Here is a 26,286-nt window from a genome sequence, read left to right as displayed (position 1 = left end):
TGACACCCCTGAGGGCCCATAAACAAGAAGTCGTCTAAGTAATGTACCACCCCATAAGAAGTAACTGATGTCAGGAAATGCTGAACTGCCCATTCTAAGAACCTGGCGAAAGTCTCGAATACAGCACAAGCGATAGAGCACCCCATGGGCATGCAGAGATCAATGAAAAATTCGCCATTGAACGTGAAACCCAAGAACTTTGTATCTTCAGGATGAACTGGTAATAGTCGAAAAGCTGACTCGATATCTGACTTAGCCATTAAGGCTCCACGACCCAGTGCCTGTAGTTTTTGTATAGCGGTATCAAATGTTGTATAGCGCACCGTACATAAATCTGGGTCGAGCTTGTCATTAACAGAAAGACCTGAGGGGCTGGACAAATTGTGAATCAAACGAAATTTACCTGCCTCTTTTTTGTGCACTAGACCTAGGGGTGAGCATATAAGATCAGGCTTCGGGCACTGTTTGAAAGGTCCCGCCACCCTCCCCAAGGCTATTTCTTTCCTGATTTTTTGCTCCGCCGCTTCCATGTTCTGCAGCACTGAATTTTGGTTGCGCGGCGGAACACTGGAGGGGGTGGCCGATGAAGGGATGCGGAAACCAGACATAAAACCATCATGCAAAAACTGCGCCTCTTTCGTTTTACCATATTTGCTAAGGAGGTGTGTCAGTACATGAGTCCTAATGGGAGTTGGCAGGTTTCTCGGATGGTTGAGAGGGCCGACCTTTGGTCGCATTGTGGGGCGGTTGGTCTCTTGGTTTTCCTGATTTTTTGAAGCATCTGGTTTCAGGGTGGGAAGGACCCCCGCAAAAGGAGCAACAGTGCTTGTATCTGCATGTAGCGCCCCTGGTACACTCGTTCTTGTTGTACTGCCAGCAGGCCTGTTTCTTATCCCCGGCACCTCTGTCACTCCGAAAGGACTGATTCTGGCTCGGGTGACTAATCTTGTTCGTGGGGACCGTAGAATAAAACACCGCATGCCAAACATTAATTTCACGTTGGTCCCAAGCTATCTCAGGGCGCACTGCCTTCATTTGGCGGAACTTAGTGTCATAATGTAACCACCCCGTGCCCGGGAATTCGGAAGCCGCCCCATGAATCAGGGAAATATAACTAAACAACTGGGGTGCCACCCCGGGGTACCTTTCTGCCATGATGGCCGCATAAATGGCAAAACCTGTGATCCAATTCTTTATCGACCATTCCACCCATGCTCTCTTTTGCTTGTAATCCCCCTCCTTTCCTACCCTGGTTTTACCTGGGACAACCCCAGCATTAATGAGGTCGAATACGTCTACGTACTCTCCCTTTAGTATCTTCTCTTTGGTGTCCAGGGGCACGTGCCATGTGATGCCCGCAGAGGGCGATAGAGCCATGGAGGCTGAACCGTAGATCAAGAGACTGTAAGCGAGTGCAGGCTGCCCCATCACGCCCGGCACCACCGCCCCTTGCACTGTGTTACCTGTTGCCCCTGCGACTGTAGGGCCACTGCTGACCGGTTGCCCTTGCGGCGTTGGCGTCACCCCGCCTGGGAATTGCCCGGTAACCACCGCCCCCGGAAAACCTTGGTAAGCCGGTGGGAGGGCCATCGTGCTCGCAGGGCAATTGTTAAAGGCCTGGCCGGTCGATGTTGTTGCCATTACACCTGGGGATTGCGCTAAACCCCCCGACTGAACCCACACTTGTGCAATGCCGCTGCCAGGATGAGCGACCACTGGTGGTGGAACTATCTGAGCCCCGGGCGCTCCCGCATTTAAGCCGGGTGTCACGCCCGCTGGCGATGCAGTATTCAGCGAGTTGGGGCCTCCGCTTGTATCTGTGGGAGCGACTATAGCATCTTGCGCAAAGTTCGTAACCAAGTCTATTGACTCTATAGCTCCCTTCTCACCTGACGATGTAGCCTGAGAAACCCCAACTCTGGGACGCTTTCCTCTTGATGTTTCTTTAAATCTTTCTGGTGTGCGCCGGGCTCGCTTGCCCCGTCCTGACTCCTCCTGGGCGGCCGTCCCTGCCCCTTCCTTTAATTTCATCAGCGCCCACTCTACTCCTTTTTCTTTTGTGACCTCCAGCAGCTCCGTCAGCGCCATAAACTCGTCCTTTTTGGCCTGGGCCCCTTTGGCCTTCGTTGAACGTTTTGGCGGCATTCTGCACTTAATGAGAAATAGAAAAGTTAGTTACACCCCATAATGATGCTCAGTGTGTCCTGCAACCGTCCGGTATAATGTTGAAACACTCTTGTGTTAAGAACTGCCGCGTGCGCGCTTCCTGGGGCCTCGCATATGGCGTACCCTAAGACCGCCCAGGCTCTCATTCATGTGATACTCTCAGACTACTGACCCCCGCAGTGCTGCATCTAACGTTCCAGATTAGACGTCCTCTTTTAAGTTCTACCGACAACACTGGCCACTAGCGTCAAGCAATAAATTAAGTTGTGTAAATAGCACCTTCTATAACACACTACACTACTTAAAGTACATATTATATACAGTTCCATTGAAATCGTGGTAGCACTCAGACGAATCAAGAACCTAACTCTTAAAGCACTCATGAGCCCTGAGAACTGCCCCTATACAATCTGCTTTGCAAGTTTTTTTTTTTTTTTTAAAATGCATATTTATATAGCGCGAACTCGACCCGATGGCATTGGAGCGCCCCACACAGCACCGCATCTTTCCACACGCAAGCAGGCACTGGGAGATTCCATCACCTAATCTATAATCACATGACGTGTACGCGAACTGTGTACACCGAAGCCCGAACAGGCCTGGGCGAAATGCAATATTACGTCGGCATAATCCGTGCTATTACAGAAATGTCGTGTTACGGTTGTTTTGTGAAATGTCCAAAAGTACACCATTACGTCATTTCACGTAATTACGTGCCTTTCACAGTAAAAACTTATCATGAAAACACACGAACAGAACAAGAGTGGCCGTTGTTCGTTATTCGCAGCCCTTGTTCTTTGTTTAGTGGCAGCTTTATATAGCACAAAATGACGAAAATACGTTTTACATACTTATGCATACGTTCGAGTAATTTTGCCATCATTTTGCATAATTAAACCCGGGGCCTCATACATGCAAGGCATGCGCTCTAACCACTCAGCTACCTCCACTGTGTGTATATATGTTGCCATGACCAGTCCCAGTAGCACCACAGCACTGTTAGTAACGAAATGCGGAAATGGGGGCCTTATTATTTGAGTGCAATTTATGGGAATAGATTTTCCAGAATATATATTCCAGCATAAAGGTAACATAATCCACGTCGATATATTAACGTGTATAAGGAGGTATTGTCATGTGTTCCGGTATAATTTGAGGATACGCACAAGATAATAGTACGGTAACAAGTATGCGTGTTTTTAATATTGACTCGTCACCGTTACGACATTCTTAAGATTTGATATAAAAGCATGCAACACATACTATTAATTTTTATCCCGAACTGGCAAATAAAACACAAAACATCCGTTATTTTAGATGTGCTGTTTACATCTATATCCCCGTAATAAGCGGGTATGTATACTTGAGGATTCATGTTAATTTAGCTTATTGTTACGATTATAGTCTGTTTTAGTACTGCAACGAGTGCAGGCTTAGGGGAAATGTATTTGTGTCAATAAAGCTTTAGAAGCTTTGACACTTCTGACGTACCAATGTGCTGTATGCACGCCGTGAAACGGACATGGTGATTGACTTTATTTAGCCATGTGACACGCAACAGTTTTACGCACTATTTTCGTAATGGTGGGAGCGTGAAAGATCGCGTCCGACTAAACGTATCTGAACATTCGCCACTATCTGGAATATTAACGTGAGTACGGGTTGTTCGAAATGGGGACGAGACGAGCGAATGTAGTTTTTGACGCTGTGATTGGGGACTTGGCTAGATGAGGGTGGTACGGTTGCTTGGAAGTTAATTATATTGTGTTAGATTGCTTTTGAACTACTGTATTAGTATCGGGTGCCATCCGCATTTTCAACGTAGCGCATAGTAAGGCATTGTAATCTTATACATGTTGTTTGGTCAGATGGGTCAGCATGATGGAGATTTGAACCACGAACATGCCTCTATCGCATTTCCCGATAAATTTGTGCCGTTGCAATTTAAAGCAAACTGTACTTATAAAGGGCATTTTGTTGTGCTCTGTTCTGTTCTGTACGGGTATTGCGCCGTAGATTAGCGTATGTGTGTGCCATTCTTGTAACAAAGTATGAGGATTGAGAGGAACATCGAGCTCATACTGATAGGGCTTCATGGGCCTATTGATCTCATGCATTTGAGACTAGTGGGTATTTGTGTTTATTTTAGCCTCCTTATACATATGAGAACTGTCGGTTTGATTTTTTTGGGTACATGAGCTCTTTTAAATAAACAAATGATATGGGTAATAATTAGGGGTGGGCGGAATTTGCGAAATTAACTTTCGCAAATTATCGCGGAAATGTTTAAAATTATCGCAAACAAGCAGAAATATCGCGAAGATGCGGAAGTTTTTTTCCGGCATGTTCGCCAGATTTTCTGCATGGTTGCGGGTCGCCAACTTACCCATGTGGTTGCTTGCGGGCGCGGCCATCTTGTTTGGAGTTGTCTCGCGGTGCATGATCGCGAGAAGAAAGACGTGATCGCGCGACGCATGACGTCACTGCGGGCGCGAACTGTCGCGAGACAGCGCAAATGGTTAAAAACAATACAACATCTCATGGAGAACGCGACCGGATCAAGAAAACTTGTCGGCGAACGCAGGGATTCAGGTAAGGCGATCGCGCGCGCGAGAATGTATTATTTTACAGCGCGAGCAAGAAACAAATTATCGCCAAGCTGCGGAAACCGGAATTTTTGACATTTTCGCGCTCTCCGCGGAACGCGAAAATGTCAAATTATCGCAATTTCCGCGAACGGAACGAAATTTTCGCCCAGGCCTAGTAATAATGTTAGTCCCAGTAGAGAGCCGCCATTCCGCAGAAGTGTTAGCGCCCAGAGCACTCTTAATGGGTGATGTAATGATCATGACGTTTCGTCACACTAGAGTAGCCAATAGAAGGACTACATATCTCTACACATGTTCTGCGCATCTTTGAGAAAACGAATGTTCTCTTCCAGCTACTTTTGTTCAACTTACCACAGTGAATAACCTAGTGTTGCTTGGGACTGGACGAGTGATACACTTTAAGTGCTTTTCACACTTCATCAATTTGAGGTAATGATGAGTTTTGCCTCTTCTTTGTTGGATTCCCATGCTGTTTGATGTGGCGAACTTTTGTGTTTTATCTGTATGTTTAGGTTGGCTTAATTTTTAAATTTCGGTGTGTTTGTACAGGTTTGACAGGTCTCTTCACCATCTGCGCAGTTAAGATATCATACATTCAATTGCAGTTCAGTTGTTTATTGGTGAGGAGAAATACAGGAGTTTGGAGTTTATCTTGGTGACGGACTCTTTTTTTTGTAAAATTAGTCACTTATAAGCATGTGGTCATGGAGATGTCGGGTTTTAGTAGCGCCTCAGAGCCCTTCACCCTATTTGTGGTGTCTGTTTCTAGGACCTTTCCTAGTGTATTTTCTTTGTTTTCTCTTGTGTTTTTTTGTTTTTGCTCTACCTATGAATGTTTCACTGTGGGATATGTGGTTGGTTTCCTTTCCTTTTTCCTCTGAATTTAAGGTTTTCTATTGCTAAACCGATTGGTTGGCTCGGAACGCACTCAGTTTGAATATTGTTATACACGAGATCACTATATAAAGATTTAGAATATCATGTTTGTAAAATGTGTATGTTACATTATTTATTGTTATCTGATTGCATGCATATTATGTTTGCAGCCCTGAGGAAGCCCTATTCAGGGTGAAACGCGTTGGCTGCATCAGTGCTTCGTTGTTTTGAACAAAGCAACTATCAAAAAATCTTGATTGACGCCATTGTAAAGAGTCCGGAAAAATCTTTTCTTTCTTTAGCATTTATGCTGTTTTACCTGTGTAGTGCCTCTCTGTGCTTTTCTTTTTGAGGTTACGCAGGTGTTGGGTGATGTGTTCATGTCGAGGGATGCCGAGGACGGGTCTGGAAGTGGTGTTCTGTATGGTCTGGAGTTTGTGGAGCAGGGATTTGTTGATTCCTGTGTAGAGGGCGTTTCCGTAGTCCAGTCTGCTAGTTAGGAGTGCATGGTCGATGGTCTTCCTTGATTCGGGGGGGATCCATTTGAAGGTCTTTCGCTGGATGAGGAGGGTGTTGAAGCAGCTGGAGGCTACGGCGTTGACCTGTCGGGTCATGGAGAGGGAGGAGTTGAGTATGATGCCGAGGTTTTGGGCGTGGTCCGTGGGGATAAGGGGGCTGGCAAGGGCAGTGGGAAAGCAGGTGCTGTCCCATGCAGAGGGAGTAGGACCGAGGATGCGGACGTCAGTCTTCTCCCAGTTGAGCTTCAGGCAGCTGCTGCTCATCCAGGATGCAGCGTCCTTTATTTCCTTCGACTTCTACTAAACTTTCATGTGAACACAGGCAACCTTAGCAACTACTTTGTCTTAAGAGTCAGACAGGAAACTGTTGACCTGGTCATTCGAAAAAGCGTTCAGCTTTTTCTAATTTTCTAATTAATTAACCCCATTCGACATGATCAGATGCCTTCTTAGTGTCTAACAACGGTATTTTATTGCTATCAGTTCCATTGCACACTTGTTTGTGTTAGTGATCCAGTGTGCATACGTTGTTCCTGGAGGAATATCTTGGCAAATATCGGAAATAATGGGATGAACAAAGGCAAGGATAATAGTGGGTAGTCCAACTGCAAGTAATTAGCCAGGATTTTTGTGCCCACATTAATAAGGGAAATTTGCTTGTAGCTGTGTCAGAGTACCTGGTCTTTGCCTATTTAAGGAGATGGTGGCCCTGTTGAACTGCATAATTATGCCTGCCTAGGCCTTGCTATACTTGTCAGCAGAAAAACTAACATGACCTGAGGCCTTCCTGGTTGACATGTCCTGCATTACTTCACAATTTCAAGGAAGTCACAGTCAACAGGAGATTAGCGCGGTAGCATTATCTGATTCAAGAAGATTGCTACAACTATGGAGATATAGCCATGATTAGAACTGTACAAATGGCCAAAGATGGTTCAAATGTAAAGTGCATGTGTTAACAGGTAACCAGATGTTGAAGGAATGTCCACTGTCATGGGCATAGATTCTTGTGTTTGATGTTGGGCGCTTAGCAATCTCCCTTTCTTTTTACCATGTTTCTAGTGATTTATCATACTCTGCTGTTAGGATGAACAATTAGTTGAGACTTTGCCTTCTCCAGAGCTCGCAGATTGGTAAAAGTGGGAGAAATAGTAGAACACCTGCAGTTTTTGCCATGCACATCACATCACTCATCATGAAACCTTTGAGATGAGATTTACCCACAGGGATTCTATACGGTGAAACACTTGCACCTCTTTTTGTTGATATATTTAGATGACTAGATTACATTTCTCAACTCTTTGTATATTTTTGTTGTTGACTTGCACTGACATATTTGGTGTAAATTGCTTTTATGGTGTCATAATTACATTATTGGAACATTGGGTTTTCATTATAAATAGTATAATCCTATAATTCTCTGCTGGTTATAAACAGTTTCCGTAATCTAGCCTATTTTCAAGTTTTTAGATTCGCAATGTAAGAGGTAGGTCTCCTGCAGTGATATTTATTCAGAGACTAGGTAAGCTAGTACTTTCTTCTGAAGTGGTGCAGCCATTCATGTTGAGTGTATGTAGCAAAGGTTTTCTGCAGATCAAGGGGGCAGTGAAGTAAGCTGTCAGTGAGTCACACCACAGTCAGTGGTTGTCCACAAGTGATGTCTGCAGATGAAGGCACAGTTGCCAAAAAACAAAGCGGTTAATAGGGTGTGGAGGGCAACAGTCTGGTAGAGGTCTGAGGAGGTAAAGTGCATACCAGTGGAGGGTTTAAGTTGCTGTTGCACACTCAATAAGGAAGAGTGGATAAAGGCATTAGGGATGAGATACAAGGGAGCTGAGTAGTATGGTATTAGGCCAACCACTATGAACATGTGGCTTTCAATCTTTGGAGATGCTGGTGGCAAGGGCTACATGTCAGGCCTGTCTATGGTTGCCTGACAGAACATCAACACCAAAAATATCGCCAAAAATATGGAGGACACAAATATCGACATTCTATACTTTGTATGTAAAGTCATTCACACCAAAAAAGACCACAATATTGTCAGAAATTAGGTAAGTATAGTAAGTATAATGAATGTTAACTATTTTACACTATATTAACTTTAAAACATATATTAACTTTAACAAAAGTACTTAAAAAAATATATATTATTAAAAGTAATTGGAAAAAACTTTAAGCTTAGTATTTTAAAAATACAATTATTTAAACATAAATAAAATACAAATGAAAAATAATGATAATAACACTAGATATTGGAAATCAAAAAAGGTATACAATACCACAAGTAATAACTTAATAAAAAAAATACTATAGAAAATAACCAAATAGGTTACATTAAACTAACTTTTAAAATTAAAACTAAACAATTTAAAAGTTTTAAAATACCAGATTAAAAAAATTAAACTGGAAGGGAAAAAATAAACTATTCCAACCTGAGCAATAGTAGGTAAGTCTTTGTAGGGTTAGGTTTACTAATCCCATTCCAGTATAAGCCACAATAAAAAAGTGTTGGACTATGGAGGAGTTAGATTTGCAATTCCTACTCCGACATAAACTACAGTACATAAAGTTGCCGATTCCGATCCGTTAAAAAAATTTACCGTCCGACTCGTATCCGTATTTTTTTACGCACGAATCGTACAAGTCCCGTACAAACGGCGAAGTACGATTCGTACGTGAAAAATACATACGAATGACCTCGGGAAAAGTCTACGAGACGTCCCCGTACAGTTTTACGTACGAGTCGTAAAACTGAAGTCCGAGCGCACAAGTCCGATCCGTACCGGCGTCCCGAATACACAAGCGTATGGAAAATGTCCCGTACGGAGCAAACTTTGTACGACCCCTACCCCGGGTACACTTGTGCCCAGGGTACGAGTCGTACGCCCCCCCCAGCCTCCCACCCCTCCCGCGTACGTCCGCACCGTACCCCTAGCCCCCCGTATGTACGCGCCGTACACCCCCATATGTATGCGCCATACCCCCAGCCACCCCGTATGTACACGCCGTACCCCCAGCCCCCCGTATGTACGCGCCGTACCCCCACCCCGTATGTACGCGCCGTACCACCAGCGCGTACATACGGGGGGCTGGGGGTACGGCACGTACATACGGGGGTGGGGGTAAGGCACATACATAAGTGGGGGCTGTGGGTACGGTGCGTACATACGGGGGTGGGGGTACGGGGCGTACATACGGGGGTGGGGGTACGGCACGTACATACGGGGGGCTGGGGGTACGGCGCGTACATACGGGGGTGGGGGTACGGAGCGTACATACGGGGGGCTCGGTGTACGGCGCGTACATACGGGGGTGGGGGTACGGGACGTACTGGGCCCCCTTTTCCTCGTGCATCGCGGCGTACTTAGCTTTTCCGGCACTTTTTGGCTCCCGTAAAAATATAGCCTTGCGGAGTGCTGTGGGTACGAATCGTACTTGCTGGTCAGTAAAACGCTGCCTGACTCCGTGCGGACGACGCGTACGCGCTGTCCAGGATCGGAATTGTATGTATTTTTTAGCCGCACGGTGTTTTTTACGATTTGTACGGAAATGGTATTTCTGTACGAATCGTACTTGCTGGTTTGTACGGTGGAATTCCCAGGTACGAGTTGTACGGAGAAAACGCTCCGTATGACCATTTGTACCCGGGTTTTACAGGATCGGAATCGGCACCAAAGTGTTGGATTTTTGATCGGTGAGAAGTACACTTTCCACTCCAGTGTAAGCAACAGTAGGGACAAAATTTAGAAAGCTCAGATTTCATTTTCCCTATCAATAATTAATGCTAAATAAATTGCGCATTTATCAAATTAAAAGCTTGAAATATATTTCCATAAACATGTTAAAAAATAAAGTTACATAATTTGTATAAATTGTTAAAAACTTAGTACAAGGAATAAACATAGAACATTATGCATAAAATAATAAAAAAAAATAATTATATATTTTAAAATGTAGATTAAAAATATTTACCACCCTATTAATATAAGGTTCTAATAACCACAACAAAATGTTACATTAATAACTGAAAAAATAACAATACACACTATTTCCAAATATAATAAAACTATTACATTACTAAGCAAAAATGTAAGCATAATATAGTTACTTAGGGGCCGATTAGGATGCCGCAATCCCAGCGGTGCTGGGACCGGCCGCCAGTGGTGCGGCGGTCCCGCACCAGCGATTAGGATGCCACCGTGGCGGTGGCATCCTCTATTCCCGGCATTGTGGCGAATGCTGGGAATGCACTTTGTACATTGTCATGCACAAGGTGACAGGCACCGCGAGGTGCCTGCCACCATGTCCATGACAATGCAGGGGGGTACCATAGGTACCAACCATGTGCACGCCCCTAATACCCCGGGGTCTCCGCCATGGAAAGCCATGCACCGCTGCCCATGCTAATATGGATGGCAGTGTCTAGCAAACACCGCCACCATATATAGCCTCTTTTCCGCTCGGTTGACTGGTCGACCGGCGGAAAACCGGTGGATGGTCTTTCCGTCCGCCGGAGTTCCCCCGGCAATACTAATATGGCGGGGGGAAAATGGGTGGTGGGCGTGGTAGGATGTAGGGCGGATCGCCACCACCATGCGGACGGTGGCGATCTGCCCTACATCCTTATAGACCCCTTAATATTCAAATTATTAAAAACAATGAAATAAATAACAACATCTAATCAATCAATGAACAAGTAATTTCTTACAATATTATTAACATTATCTATTAGATCATTTTAAAATACTCTTTTTTTTAAACGTTTTTTATATTGGCATTCCTTAACATCCATGGCAATATACAGACTCTTGCTTGTCTTTAGTAGCATAAGGATCCATTTTAGACAACTATAACAATAACAGTAATTTCAGGTCAAGTACATTGTAATGTTATACAATATCAGCGTTTCATGTTAGGAGCAACACATACAGCCGTTCCCACTTGATGGCATATCACATATATGTTTGCTGAACATGACATAAGGTTCTGTCGGGCATTTCGTAGACACACATTCTGTAGACAATTTGTATAGACATCTGTATCACTGTTCGTAGGGTTTGGTGGGTCAGTATTACCAGGTTGATTGAGTCTTAACCACTCGGACACCGGGGCCCATATGTATTTAGGCCTGGAAGCCCAAGGGATCAATTCTCAAAATAGAGAGAGCTGCGTTTGGCAGAAGGCAACATTCTTCAACCATGTTTTGACCGCAGGCGCTGCTGGTTTGCCCCAGTGAATGGCCATTCTGCGCTTGGCCAATAACAGTAGCATGGCAAGTAGTTTACAGGTATTGGGTGGGGTCTCTTTTACAAATCCCAGTATGGCCACCAGAGGCAAGGCTTCATCTGACATCTCAAGGATTTCTCCAATGTTGGCAAATATTTCTACCCAGTATGCCGCAATGGAGGGGCAGTACCACGCTAGGTGATTAAATGTTGCCAATGCAGCTCCGCACCTCCAGCAATTAGCGTCAGACCCATACGATTTAGCTGCACAGGGGTTCTGTAAAATCTGTGAAGTAATTTAAAATGAATCAGCCTTAGCTTATAGTTAGGTGATAGCTTGCGTAGTTGGCTGCAGCAGAAGCGCCACTCACTGTTCCTCTGATAGGGGGGGGTGAATTTTGCTGTTCCACTCGCCTAGCGCCTTTGGTTCTGTTATCGGGGATGTTGCCTACATATTACTATATAAGCGTGTGATGAGCTTGCGAGGCAAAGGGTTGGTCAGCATGTGTTCAAGTGCGTGTAATACAGGTGGATGGCAGGGGTATGTAGGGTGCACCTGCAGGCAGGCTGCCCGTATCTGAAAGTATAGGAGCTTTTCTGAGAAACTGGGTTGAGTATCATTTTGTAGTATCGGGGGGGGGGGGGGGGAAGTGCCCTGTGGGTAGAGATCCACAATTTTATTTTTTAATACTCTTAACATGATTTTCTAATTAATTTAAAACCTGTGAATTTAGAATTATTAAAAAATAAATATGTAAAATTATTCCCACCTTATTCCTCTATAAACTCAACAACCTGCCAAAAAATACAAAAGTTAAATAAGAAAAACCCTTGGGTGCTTGCCAGACCTGTGCCAGTCTAATGTTCAGATCTTTAACCACTTGTCAACAGTTTCAAGCCAGTTCTACTGGGTCTGTATAACTCAGGGGTCTCCAGCCTTTACATTATCAAGAACTACTTCCGTTCAATGAAACCCATCCCAAGATACAGTGTTGTAATAGTGCCCACAACAGACATAATTAAATTAGTGGCCAGAATATGCAAGGTTACCAGCAGTGATCATCTTAGTACTTCAGGCATGGAAGCCACCAGTAATGTAAAAATTTATTTGTCAATGTGGAATGACTCTATAAGGGAAATACAGGATAGCCATAGCTGCAATGCCTCTGGCACCAAGGAAATAATATTAGTATTAAGCTGCATGATTTATCACTTAATTATGTTTTAAATATATTTTGCAAATTCAATCATTTTTCTCCAAACATCAGCTTATAATTTGACAAAATGCTCACATTTTCATCCTGTATACATGGTTTGTTATTTTGGCATACATATATTTATTCAACCAAGCAAAAGCTTCTAATTTAGTAGGCTGAGGTGCATGCATTCAGGAGGTCTACTTATAGGTAGCTGGGGAGCTACTATTACCTCATGAGCTACTCATTGGAGAAGCCTGGTATATCTCAAGGGCATTTAGACAATCCTTTAAACATATATTACTGATGCCCCTGAGAATGCAGAAACCAGATCTCACTGAAGTTCCTCTGGCATCTTTTTGAGATTTTGAGTAAGTAGCCGGAGTCAAATGGTGAAGGCTTACTCTTGGAGGTTGGTGTAGGAATATAAGATGTAATTCAACAGTACAGATATACTTCACAATAAAAACTGACCAAACAGAGTCTTTTGTTTATAAGGAATAAGACTTGTACTAAATTACATAATTGTGCAGTAACTTTAAAACTTTGTATGGTGTCAAGTTATTTTGAGTTCTTGGAATATATATATTTTAATCACCTTCTAAGCAAGCAGAACTAAAGGTGGGCTGAACTCCACCTCACCCCATACCGCTAGCACCAGAACCCAACAGAGAAAGGATCTGATGAAAGGAGACCTGGGGTAATAGGAATTGGAAAGGAAGTAAACACAGGCTGTCACCACATCAAGAATTGGTGAACTAATTTCTCACGGTTTCTGGATGTTTCAACTGTCGAAGTTATCACTAACAGTTCAGGTGCCTATCAAACAGGTTGAGCAGTCAATCCCTGCGCCCAACCCGCTGTGGCAACCCAACTGACAACGTGCATGGGCTTTAGCTGTGCGCAACAGAGGATGGCAGCAGGGACTGGCGTCCAACCTACGATGGCCACCCAAACCCTACTTGCAAATCCCATGCCAAAAACAATACTTATTTTCATAATTTGCTTTTGATTTACCACGCCTCTTAGTACTCACTGCCCTGGGGTGAGCAAACTTTGGAGTTGGCCACCGTTGCTGTGTTTAATTTCTTTTCACAGTGCAAAACTCGCGAGTCAGAACTGACACATGACTTTCAAAAGCCCTAATCCAGCTAATTTCATTGTTTTAAAATTTGAAAATGAGATTGACAGGGTGTCCTAGTGAGGTTAAATAGCAGGGATATACAAAAGTGTTAACCCTTTAAAGTCTGCTCTGCAACTTCTGAAAGAATTTATGCGAAACCAAAAAGGCACTCTTTCTGAGTGAACTCCTTCTTTCATGACAAGTTTGGTGTATATCAGTTCTGCAATTTGGCCTCTCGATATGAGCATCATTTCCCATGGAAGATAAAAAGGGAAATCACAATTTCTTTCACTATCCACCCCCTTAATTATTTTACTGTGCATGGCTCTTTAAAAAACTTAGCCTACAGAGTTTGAGTGCCAACTTTCTTGGAAATCTGTCCACAGGATCAAAAGTTATATGTGAATCAAAAAATTCCTTTTCAATGACTCAAACTTAATTACACAGTGGATTCTTTGAAACTACTGAATGGAATTACACCGAATAGCAAAACATACGCTTTCTGGACCAAGACTGTGCCTAATTTTCCTATGGAAAATTTTATGGGGAAAACACATTTTGAGACGTCCTTTTGTCTGGCCCCGCTTGACGGATCACTTTCCAGGAAAGAGGTAAGATGGAAGAACTTTTTTGCAAAAAGTTTCATCTAGATCACGCAAATAGCTGCAAAGTTATGAGCCAACCAAAAATGCTTTTCCTGTGAAAATGTGGTCTGAACTATAACTACCGAGTGGCAGTGGCTACTGTCACAGGGTAGTTCTAGTTAGGACCATTTTATTTTATTGGTGCTGCAGATCCACAGAGAATTAACAGATCTGCAGCTCCAATCATAAAAGAAAAAAACTGGTAGTCTCCTGCCTTTTTCTTTATTGACATCCGCCAGGAGGGTGCAGGGCCTGGTGGTGGTGGTGCATGCTTTTGATAATGCACCCCAGAGACTTGAATAGGCCCGGGGACCCCATGCACTTGGACCGGTATATTAATATAACTCATTTATTATTTAATGCTCCAGACAAGAAACACCCCATATTGCTCTGAAAGGCCTATTTGTTTTTTACTTTTGGATGCTGGTGGTGGTCCTGTAAGGGACAGGGGTGCCACAAACCATTTTGTAGATGTTTTTTGAGGGTTGGTGGGATTACAGCAACCCCCCAGCAACATTAAAAAACACAGTAGGTGTCAAGGATCATTAACTCCATGCCCACAGGAAAGGTTGCCATATATTTATTAAAGCATTTCAAGCTGGAGTTGTATGCTCTTCAGCTGGAGTGCAGACCTCCCTTGAGGATGTTTCAATGGCTGCACAATGTGGCTTGAGAAATGTTTAAAAAAAGACTCTAATACTAGTTTAATATTTTTTAATAAAAATATTTTTGGTAAATAAAATGGCCCAATCCCCATTATTCAACATTGCTATTTAAGAATTAATCTAATATATATTTGCTTATAGTTATTGGCCACTTTATATATGTGGTGACTCTTTGATAAAGTCAATAGGTCCACCCGTTTTTGTATTTTGACCCTATGACAAAGACAACAGGTCTGCTCTACTTAAAATGACACCATTTATACTGTTACATGACAAAGTCAGTCGTGCGGAACAACAGCAGTGGGTTGGGTACAGGCCAACCCCATGCCCCGCACAGCCAAAGGCGGTGGGGTGGAAGGTTAGACGCATGTTGGAGATCTAGGCAGAGAGCCTTAAAGTAACTACAAATTGCACCTTCGCCATGCACTGCTGATTACCTCACATATTACATAACTCATGACTTGTGCTATGAGATAATTGGTTACAGCAATTCAACATCTGAAATGACATAATGCATAACAACACTGTGCATGGCGGGGCACAAGTTAAAGGGGCCTATTACGATGGCGGACCGCCCGCCACTGCAACGGCAAACGAGACCGCCCGCCAGAGATGCGGCAGTCCCGCCATGCCAATCATTATGCGACCGCCACCCTGGCGGTCGCATCCCGCATTTTTACTTTCTGTCTGCCGCGGTGCCCCTCGCCATACTAATATGGCGGGGAGTGAACCAGGGACATTTGGCGGGCGGATCGCCACCGCCAGCCCGGCGGTGGCCACTGCCGGCCCGGCGGTGGCGACCAGTCCGATATCATAATGGGCCCCTTAGTTATTTTAGGGCATAAGTTATATTTATTTGAGAGGACTATAAATGCTGAACTTCAGTGCTTTTTTTCTTTTGAAATGTTATGTTTTAACTGACATTTTCTCCTAACTATAAAGTCAATTTAACCTTTGTTTTTTCTCTGTAAATTTCTACGTTTTTTTTTGTGTTAATTAAAATTTTATTATGATTCCTAACTATACCGTTACTTTAACCTTTGTATTTCTCAGTTAATCTAAACATATATGTATATATATATATATATATATATATATATATATATATATATATATATATATATATATATATAACCAAACAGTCCTGCTCCAAAAGAAGAAGGCACGTACACGAAAGCTGCTGGAATAAGGCACTTTTATTTTCCTGGGTCTCCCTCGACCCCGGGCTCAAGGAGACTCGTTTCGATTTTGAGTCGGTGTATCAAAGGTTATATTAGGGTGTGAGAAGATGTACTAATTTATCACCTGGATGACATAATCAATGATGTAATCAGTGATGTCATTTTTGATGTCATCAGTGATGTCATCAGTGATGTCACTGACCATGTCATGAGTGATGTAATATGTGACGTCATCAGCAGTGCATTGCAGGGGCGCGAGTTATAGTTAGCTGAACTAACTATAACAGGGTAATTTCTAGGGTTTTGTACGAGGGAAATGTCCAGCTAACTATAACGCCCCTGAAACCTATGGTTTTGTCAGTGAATTTCTAAGGTTTTTTAAATGCTAATTCCTAACTATAACGTGCCTGAAACCTATGGTTTTTTAAGTGAATTTCAAAGGTTTTTTAAATGCCAATCCCTAACTATAACGTGCATGAAACCTATGGTTTTTTCAGTGAATTTCAAAGGTTTTTTAAATGCTAATTCCTATCTATAACTTATCTCTAAAGATATCATGAAAAGCATTCTTTTTTAAAAGTAGGGTGCACATTAGTTTTGTGGAAAAGCATCTTTGTGATTGGTTAAGAAAAAGCAGTTTCAACGTGGAGTACATATCATAGGATACAATTTGCTCAGCTCAACCACACCTGCTACTTGCATTTGGAAGGCACTGTTCAAACTTAAAACAATCATCAACTTTTAACCTGCACGTGTCGTTAAATATTCAAGAAAATGTTACAAAAAAATATCGTTAAGTTTTAAAAAATTGATGAACTTTTAACCTGCACGTGTTGTAGAATGTTCTAGAAAGTTTGTTGATAGAATACGTTGCACTTCTGACTTCTATGTGTTGTTGAATAATAAAAAAACGGTTCATATGGAAAATTAAAAAGAAACCAATAGAGAAGTTTTGAAACCTAAAAGAATCAAGGAACTATTCTAATTTATTCTTTACATGCGTTTATGTGTGCAGCAACAAAATTATAGACACAACAGCACTAGGAAGAGGAAGAAGCAGGGAGTGGGGGGGGGGAGATGGACAGAATGGCACACATGCACAATTAAGTACAACACACATATAGACTAACAATGGCCAAAATGAAACACACCAACAAGGAGCACAAGTCACACAACCCGCCAACATCACACCACTGAACGAGCATAGAAGTGAAAACCACGCTGCATTCATTCAGGATGTGTACAAAGGCCAGTCGTTGGTTTTGTGGAATGTCTGCGACCGTGGTCATCATGGATGAGATGCCCAGCATGTGGCACATGGTCGAGTTCACTGTGTGCTATGTTGCCAAACGGTTGCTCCTCCCTCCCACGAGCCCCCACACTTTTGTACATGCGCTGTTGTATCTCGTGCACTCGTACAGCACGCCTTTGTAATGCCTATTTGCGCATGTCCTGCTACATTCCAACTACAACATCACAGTGCCGTTTGGAGGTGGTGCATGCCACTTTACAACATCGACTGCTGCGGCTCTTGTAGCAGGCCACACCACAACACAGAGACACACTTACCGCACTTCCTGTACACGGACATGTCCGAGACACCCCGTTCCCCTTGCCGGATAGGCACACCCCTGCACTGACCTGTGAACCCCAGACCAGCACACGCCAGTTGTGCATGCAGGAGGATGCGTGCGTAGCTACACATCCAGGCTCACTGCCAACGCTGAGGTGACAGCACACTGTGATGTTGCAGGGCTCGTGCCTATCATGCTAAGACAATGACCACAGGGACACACTTACTAAGATGTGGGTTTGGGGGGCATTGGCGGTCCTGGAGTTGTTGAGATGAGTCTTCTGGCCCTCATGGGTATCCCTGTATCATGCTCATTGACTCTATGGCACCTGTGGGTGTTCTGGTGTGGCTCTTGGCTGTGTTCCCTTTCATGGTGCAGGTAGTTGTCCTGCTTAACACCAGCAGAAAGCAGGTGTAAAATCCCTGGTGCTAACGTGTCTTATCGCCTGAATTTGTTTCGCATTGCAATTGGTGTGAAAGTTGTGATGTGATTTTTTTCGTGTGCAGAACAATATACGAACTGAGCAGTGTATCTCGTCAAGATCCAGCACCTGACGCACTATTCCCAATCAATATAAATACAATTAGATTTCTTAATAGATTTTGTGTGTACACTGTAAGCGCAGCCAATACCTCAGTGCAATTCAATACAGGATTTTAGTATTTAGAATAAATCGGAAAGGTGCACCTCGTGTCTTTTTGCACGGGAACGGCTACTCTCCATTTCAGTATCAGCACTTTAACGGAAGTAAAGTAGAGATAAATCTAACACACTATTCAGAAGTTGGTGCAAACTGCAGATATCACCAGTATTCCAGCGGTAAGTGCCCCAAAATTTAACACCATGGTGGACTCCATCAAATAACAGTAATAAGAACAAGAGTCACACAGCAGTTAAGAGAACAACCAAAAACATTATTAATTTTTTTTTCAAACTTTATTTTTTATAATAATAAATATATAAACGATAAACTATTTTCAAACTTTATTTTTTTATTAACATATATATGAACAATAAACTAATAAACAAAATGTAACAACAATAATACAAAACAACAAGGCAGAACACTCCTGTGGGGACCATGGATGTCGACGACAGACCTGGAAAATCAGAAAGATTGTTAAAAAAACAACAACATGGTATTCTCAACAAAATACCACAAGAAACAAATCACAGATATATATAATGCATACAGCTAACAAAATTTTATAAGTTTAACTTACAAAACTGTAAATGTTGCCGCTTTAAAATATTTACCGAATCTGAGGAAATTTTTTTGCAGAAGGCACCACGCCCACAACGTTTTACTTCAGTAGTGAGGACATTTTTTACTTTTCCCAAGGGGCAAACAAAGACCAATGCCACCTTCGTCACTCGCAAGATTTGCCAAAGAGTTCTGTTACGAGGGTTCCTAACAAAAAATACTCGTGCGGCACAGCAAGTATGATGAAACACCTAAGGACCCTTCATCCAAACAATCTTGCATGAGAAGAGTGCAAACAGATGAGAAACACTCCTGTTCTGTATCTGTAAAAAAGAATCACAAATAAATGTATATTAATAACTTTCAAATTTATACTATTCCATTACTGTACAAACACATTTTATATAAAAACTGACTAAGAAACTATAGCCCTGAACCACAAGTGTGACGATCGTTCAAACACTACATGCATAGTGCATACTACTTTGAAGCAGTTCATGCCCTAAAGCCTACCTCACTAAAAGACTACATGCTAACTGACTAAATGATTACAATACTATAAGGAGACACACTGGTTGAGTGACAGGGTGTTTGCTAGAAGAGTATGAATACTAACTAGGAAATAGAAGGTGTGAAGCACAACTGTGTAGGTGATTAGAGGACTGCATCCATACTGCATAGGCATTTAAAGCAGTCCATGTGCTAAGGCCTGGCTCACTGCATGACTACTTGGGTACTGACTGAATGATTAGAGTACAGCAAGGAGAGTGCCTAGGTGAATTTATAAGTGCTGGGCTTTTCGCACAGGGAATGGATTAGTACTTGGTACTGAATGGGTCACTAGAGGAGTGCAAAGGCAGTGACAAGTGCTGGACTGTATGGATACTGACTAGGAAATTGAAAGTGTGAAGACAAGTGTCTAGGTGGTTAGAAGACTGCATGCATAGTGCATAGGGGTTTGAAGCAGCCCATGTGCTAAGGCGTGACTCAGTGTATGAATACTTAGACCCTGACTGAATGATTAGAGTACTGCAAAGATAGTATCTTGGTGAATTTATAAGTGTTTGGGTTTTAGCACAGTGAATGGATTAGTACATGGTGCTGAATGGGTCACTAGAGGACTGCAAAGGGAGTGACAGGGTATTTCCTGGAAGTGTATGGATACTGACTAGGGAATTGAAGGTGTGAAAGACAATTGTGTAGGTGTTAGAGGACTGCATGCATAGTGGATACGGGTTTGAAATAGTCCATATACTAAGGCCTGGGTCACTGGATGAGTACTTGGGTACTGACTGAATGATTAGAGTACTGCAAGGAGAGTGCCTGGGTGAATTTATTAGGGTTTGGCGCAGTGAATGGATTAGTACATGATGCTGAATGGGTCACTAGAGGAGTGCAACGGCAGTGACAGGGTGTTTGCTGGAAGTGAACGGATACTGACTGGGGAATTGAAAGTGTGAAAGACAAGTGTGTAGGTGGTTAGAGGACTGCATGCATAGTGGATAGGGGTTTGAAGAAGTCCATGTGCTAAGACCTGGCTCAGTGCATGAATACTTAGGCAGTGACTGAATCATTAGAGTACTGGAAAGAGAGTGTCTTGGTGAATTTATAAGTGTTTGGGTTTTGGCACAGTGAATGGATTAGTACATGCTGTTGAATGGGTCTCTAGAGGACTGAAAGGAAGTGACAGAATGTTTCCTGGAAGTGTATGGATACTGACTAGGGAATTGAAGGTTTAAAAGACAAGTGTATAGTATGTTAGAACACTACATGCATACTACATAGACATTTGAAGCAATCTATTTGGTACTTAGAAACTGACTAAATAATTCAACCCAGCCGGATGTTGTTCACAAAAGCATTTCCAGCTCATAGTGCACATAAATAAAGACAGACTAAAGGTCTTGTGCTAAAAAAAAAAGGGGGGATCACCACAAAATAATCCAAAAATTGTGTTGATCCATTTAAACAGAACCCGTGGCAAAATATTATATTATTGCTATCCCTTTTTCTTATGAAAATAACATAGACCCATAGATCAAGTCAATATAAGAGAGATACTCTCAGCCCATGCTCATGTCAAATTCACAGTCATAATCATCATAGTCGTTCCATCAATACTTATTTAGGTAATTTTATCCTAGATCCATAAATATCAAGATATGATTGGGAATCCAGCAAATTGATGATGTACACAATGTTATCGCAATATACACATATTAAATTCAAATTCATTTGCTGAGGACAAAAGAGGAAAGAAAAGGAAACAAAGGCAGTCAAAATTCAGGCTATAGTATTCTGCATATGTTGGATGGCCCCAGACATACAATCAGAGTAATCATGACAAAATCTAAGACATATGGGCCGATTCCGATCCTGGAAAAACCGGGTACGAACCGTCGGTCGGAGCGTTTTCTCCGTCCGACTCGTACCCGGTAAAAACACCATACAAACTTGCAAGTACGATTCTTACGGAAACACCATTTCGGAAAAAACACCGACCGACAGCAAAATCCATACGAATGTGATCCGGGACACCGCGGACGTGACGTCCGGACGGAGTTAGGCATGTTTTTACGTCCCAGAAAGTACGATTCACACCGACAGCAGTCCGGACGGCAATATTTTTATGGCACCCAAAAGGTGCTGGAAAAGCGAAGGACGCCGCGATGCGAGCGGAATAGGGGGCCCGGTACGCGCCGTCTCCCCCCCCAGCCCCCTGTATGTACGCGCCGTCCCCCCCAGCACCCCGTATGTATGCGCCGTCCCCCCCAGCCCCTTATGTACGCGCCATCCCCCCCAGCCCCGCGGATGGACGCGCCGTACCCCCAGCCCCCCGCGGATGTACGCGCCGTACCCCCAGCCCCGGAGGTTCGGCCCGTACCCCCACCCGTGTATGTACAACACGTACCCCCACCTGTGTATGTACGGCACGTACCCCCACCTGTGTATGTACGGCACGTACCCCCACCCGTGTATGTACGACACGTACCCCCACCCCCGTAGGTACGGCACGTACCCCCACCCGTGTATGTATGACACGTACCCCCACCCGTGTATGTATGACACGTACCCCCACCCCCGTAGGTACGGTGCGGATCCCCAGCGCGTAGCGCTGGGGGTCCACACATACACTGGTGGGGGTACGTGCCGTACCTACGGGGGTGGGGGAATGTGTCGTACATACACGGGTGGGGGTACGTGCCGTACCTACGGGGGTGGGGGTACGGCGCGTACATACACGGGTGGGTGTACGCTCCATACCTACGGGGGTGGGGGTACGTGTCATACATACACGGGTGGGGGTATGTGTCATACATACACGGGTGGGGGTACGTGCCGTACCTACGGGGGTGGGGGTACGGCGCATACATGGATGGGGGTATGTGCCGTACCTACGGGGGTGGGGGTATGTGTCGTACATACACGGGTGGGAGTACGTGCCGTACATACACGGGTGGGGGTACGTGTCGTACATACACGGGTGGGGGTACGTGTCGTACATACACGGGTCAGGGTACGTGCCGTACCTACGGGGGTGGGGGTACGTGTCGTACATACACGGGTGGGGGTACGTGCTGTACCTACGGGGGTGGGGGTACGTGTCGTACATACACGGGTGGGGGTACGTGCCGTACATACACGGGTGGGGGTACATGTCGTACATACACGGGTGGGGGTACGTGCCGTACCTACGGGAGTGGGGGTATGTGTCGTACATACACGGGTGGGGGTACGTGTCGTACATACCCGGGTGGGGGTACGTGTCGTACATACACGGGTGGGGGTACGTGCCGTACATACACAGGTGGGGGTACGGGCCGTACCTACGGGGCTGGGGGTACGGCGCGTACATCCGCGGGGGAGCTGGGGGTACGGCGCGTCCATCCGCGGGGCTGGGGGGGGACGGCGCGTACATACGGGGGGCTGGGGGGGACAGCGCATACATACGGGGGGCTGGGGGGGGACGGCGCATTCATACGGGGGGCTGGGGGGGGACGGCGCGTACATACGGGGGGCTGGGGGGGACAGCGCGTACATACGGGGGCTGGGGGGGGACGGCGCGTACATACGGGGGCTAGGGGGGGGGACGGCACCTACATACGGGGGTTGGGGGGGGGACGGCGCGTACATACGGGGGGCTGGGGGGGTACGGCGTGTACATACGGGGGCTGGGGGGGTTGTTCGGCGCGTACCGGGTACCTGTTTGGACGTCGCCATGGTTTCTATAGGAGTTCGCTCCGGACGGTCTCTTTACCATACGGTTGTACAATCGGACGGACAGTAGGAATCGTACTTGCGCGCTCGGACTTCAGTTTTCAGATTCGGACGTTAAAATGTCCGGGGACGTGTCGGACACCTTTTCCAACCCGAGAACGTGTTGGGGAATTTACCCAATGCGATTAGTATGGACTTTTCACATGCGAATCGTACTTGCCAGTTTGTACGGGACTTGTACGATTCGTACGGTAAAAAATCCAGATACGATTCGTACGGGGAATATTTTTCCAGGATCGGAATCGGCCCCATAATGTCTGGTCAGTCGTTTCACATCTATCTGATTCAGCGTACAGCTATTTTCTGATACTGATGATCTCACTGAATCGTTGGTCTTACAGAGTAATACAATAATCAATCACATTCTTTTCATTCCAATTATATCCAAACCACAATATTTGAAGGACCTGAATTAATGAGATCAAGGCATTCTCTGCCTTGTAACCAGTATTCCTGAAAATAGAAAATTCCAAATCAATATGCGGCCCACTAAAAACCATGGTAGTTAAAAAGCTATCCCCTTGTTGCAAAAACCAAAACTCATAAAACTTAGGACTGAAGCCATCATGTTTAATTCCTGATCTATGTTCATTCCATGTGGTACAGTACAGCATGTCATAAAGATATATCTATATTTGAGTTTCCGTAATGCAGGAATTCTATCATCCCCCACTGGGGTTCTTTGGAACTTTGTCTAACCGAAAAATTGCATTACTGTCCAATCCCTTACAGGAGTCTCACAAAAGTAGCGTGCTATCCTGTAGGTTAAATTTGGATTCGTTATTGCCCTTACATAAACAAGTAAATGTTTTTTTACAGGAAATAGAGTAGTCAAATATAATATTTGAGTCCTGTATTTGTGATAACATATTTAACATTATCAGTTTTACATGTCATTTTTTCAGTTGTGATGTATTAATGGAGGTTTCATCTTTATGTTGAGTGACATTGGTCAGTCTGTAAAGTAGGATTTCTCTGCTGGTTTTATCCACCATATTTGATGCTTGTTTGAGCATCCGTTTTGTATATCCTGTCTGGATGAATCTTGCCATCATCTCATTCCATTTCTTAATGGATGTCTCTTGGGAACAAGATTACGTTTTGCTAGTAAAAATTCACTATATGGTATACTCCAACAAAACTCATGTGGGTGACTGCTGTTAGCATGTAACATGGAGTTACCTGCTGTTATATTCCTTAAACTGTAAGTTTCAATGGTGTGGTCACTGATGGATAATAGTAAATCGAGAAACTCTATTGTAAGAAATTGGGTTGTTGGTTGACTGCGGTGTGAGCCCTGGTTAGGCAGCAACCACAGTCTTTGTCGTGGTAAGGCACAAGCAAACTCCAAATTAACGTGTGCTCAACCTCTCTGGCAGCTTGGCAAAGAGCAGTCATGCTTAACTGAGAGGCAATTTGTAAAGTATTTGTGCAACACCTCAAACAGTAAAACAGTGAAAGCACACAAAAGGAGCCCACAACAGTATAAGAAAAGTAAAGTAATTTTTAATAAATGAAACAAGACCAAAATGACAATAATCCAATTTGTAGAACCAGAGATTGAATTGAATTTGAAAGTTTTCAGGGCAAATAGTGCCAAAAGGCGTAAAGTGCCAACTGTAGGTGTCTGGTCACCCCAGACTAGGACACAGTCACCAGGTCAATTATGCCCACGAAGGAGTGCTTGCCGGCTGCAGGAAACCAGTTAGGCCCATTGAACAGAGTACCTTTAAATCCTGGATTGTGGAGTATTGCTTGGTTCCACTACGAAGATGCGTTGCACAGCTGAAGTAATGTGTCGGTTCAGAGTTGCAGCAAGGCTGAGGTGCGAGGTCCAATTGTGTCCACTTCAAGTATCCTGTTTACAAGGGCTTGCGAGGTAAAGTCAAGAGTCGGGGATGCATCGCACATTCAGGGCAAATCTTTGGTTTCGAAGAACAGTTAGGCTGCGATGCGGAGTCCATCGGCGAGGCTGCCATCGACGAGGGATGCGAGGGCCTGCATCAAGGCGATATCATGCAGTGGAGGTTACGAAGGCGATGCAGGCTGTGGCAGCGATGCAAGTCTTTGTGACGAGTCCAATCCACTCAGCAAAGGAGATGTGTCCGTTCTGCCGGGTCCACAGTGGCTGCCAAAGCACCTTGAGCCCACTTCCAAGGGTCCAGGACTGGGGTATCACCGCTTGGCAGGGTGGACTCACAGATGGAAGAGTCCAGGTGCAAGGTTGTTGGAAGCCTGTTATGTCCCTGAGGCTTCAGATCAGGCCAGCCACTTAGCCCTTTGAGTCACTCTGGGCTCAAGTGATGCAGGTCCAGTCCTTCTCACCCAGGCAGCACGTCAGCAAAGCAGGGGTGAAGTGATGATGTCTGAGGTTCTTCTTTTATTTCCAGTTGGGCCTCTGAAGTGGGTAGAAGCTTATAGAGGCATGCCTTTGAAATGCACAAATGCTCTGTTTTCCTGGTTCTGGCTCCAGGGTAACTACAGGAGGTTATGCAACCCTTTATGTGAAGGCAGGACAGCCTATTCATGTATAAGTGAAGTTGAGCCCAGCTCCTCCCTCCCATTCTGCCCTGGGCTGGCCCATACTGTCACACCTATGCTCTCATTGTTTGTGGCTGTCTAGGAGTAATACACAAAGCCCAGCTGCCAACTACACCCAGTTATGTGACCAGAGAGAGACTGCAGGCACTAAATGGCTAAGGATAGAAAATGCCAACTTTCTAAAAAGCTAAAGCGGCGATAATGGGCTTGATAATATGCTCTTGAGAATTCCCATAGAAGCCCATGTTCTGGTGTCAACATGGGCTTCTATTGGAATTCTCTGCGGCATATTTTCAAGCCCATTATCGCCGCTTTAGCGGCAGTTTTCTGCCGCTAAAGCGGCGATAATTTTAACGCCGTGCTTGATAATAAGCCCCCAAGTGCGTGTGACTTAGGGGCATATTATCAAGACAGGCGATAAAATTATCGCCGCTTTGGCGGCAGAAAACTGCCGCTAAAACGGCGATAATGGGCTTGATAATA

The 26,286-nt window shown here is 44.3% G+C and overlaps 1 protein-coding gene across 3 annotated transcripts in view; it reads left to right on the top strand.

Moving 5' to 3' along the window:
- Nucleotides 1-26,286, top strand: part of LOC146809468 (excitatory amino acid transporter 2-like) — a 968,543-nt gene that overhangs the window by 363,875 nt on the left and 578,382 nt on the right. The window contains exon 1 of one of the 3 annotated variants that reach the window (XM_085616312.1): nucleotides 3,725-3,817. The exons of the other annotated variants lie outside the window; for them this stretch is intronic. The gene's annotated coding sequence lies outside the window, so the exon portion shown is untranslated. Of the gene's footprint in view, nucleotides 1-3,724; nucleotides 3,818-26,286 lie in introns of those variants that run through there. 3 annotated transcript variants of the gene reach the window in all.

Source organism: Triturus cristatus, chromosome 7 (assembly GCF_964204655.1).
Source record: "Triturus cristatus chromosome 7, aTriCri1.1, whole genome shotgun sequence".
Classification (NCBI taxonomy): domain Eukaryota; kingdom Metazoa; phylum Chordata; class Amphibia; order Caudata; family Salamandridae; genus Triturus; species Triturus cristatus.
This window is presented reverse-complemented; position numbering and strand designations above follow the sequence as displayed.